Source organism: Coenobita brevimanus, chromosome 58 (genome assembly GCF_032717465.1).
Source record: "Coenobita brevimanus isolate Jiangsu-jjx chromosome 58, ASM3271746v2, whole genome shotgun sequence".
Classification (NCBI taxonomy): Eukaryota; Metazoa; Arthropoda; class Malacostraca; order Decapoda; family Coenobitidae; genus Coenobita; species Coenobita brevimanus.
Window position 1 is genome coordinate 19,407,795 of NC_137011.1, and position 763 is coordinate 19,408,557.

The 763-nt window shown below is 40.4% G+C and overlaps 1 non-coding gene across 1 annotated transcript; it reads left to right on the forward strand.

Moving 5' to 3' along the window:
- The first annotated feature begins 405 nt into the window (after positions 1-405).
- On the forward strand, positions 406-524 carry LOC145402746 (5S ribosomal RNA). The gene has a single exon (XR_013897863.1). It is a non-coding gene; the product is annotated as a 5S ribosomal RNA (ribosomal RNA).
- The last annotated feature ends 239 nt before the right edge of the window (positions 525-763 follow it).

A 763-nucleotide genomic window follows, 5' to 3' on the forward strand; every position in this document is an offset into this window, starting at 1 on the left:
ATTGTTGTCTAACAACTGAATATTTGTGACCACTTTTACATAACTGGGGCATTAAAACTGTTCATCATAAACGTATAGTGTATTGATATGCATTTCAGCATTTCTAATGCACACTGGAACATGTGCATGGGTTATTTACATTTCATATCTATTTTCATTATATTTTGCAGACTTGCTGGTGTTTCGTTAATACTGAAAAACACTTAAACATTAAGAACTAGCTATTTATTGATCAGTACTTTCAAACAAAGTCTTTTCAATTCTTCCTTGGCTTTATACTTAAAGCAGCTTATCTGGTCATATTATAGTAGTACTAACGGCTTTTTTTATCTGATACATATAAAACAAATGGTGCTAGACTTCATCTCCCTCAGGCTTTCAAGGGAAATATCCGGTATTGGTTTATCAGACGGCCATGCCATGTTGAGTACACCGCTTCCCGTCCGATCAGCGAAGTTAAGCAACGTTGGGTCTGGTTAGTACTTGGATGGGTGACCGCCTGGGAACACCAGATGCTGTTGGCATCCCTACGTGTCAAGTGGGGTTGGTGGAGGATTAGTGCCCCTCCCTGTAAAACAATTAACTCTAAGCCCTTGACCACCCCGTTTGGGATACATGGCGTCTGGCAATGGATGGATGGATGGATGGATTGGATGGTTTATCAGAATTACCCGGGGCACTACATGCCAAGGTTTAGCTTCCGAAGGTAGCATGATCTTATGCATTGATTCGTAGCTCTCACTTTATAAGAAGCATACTGTAA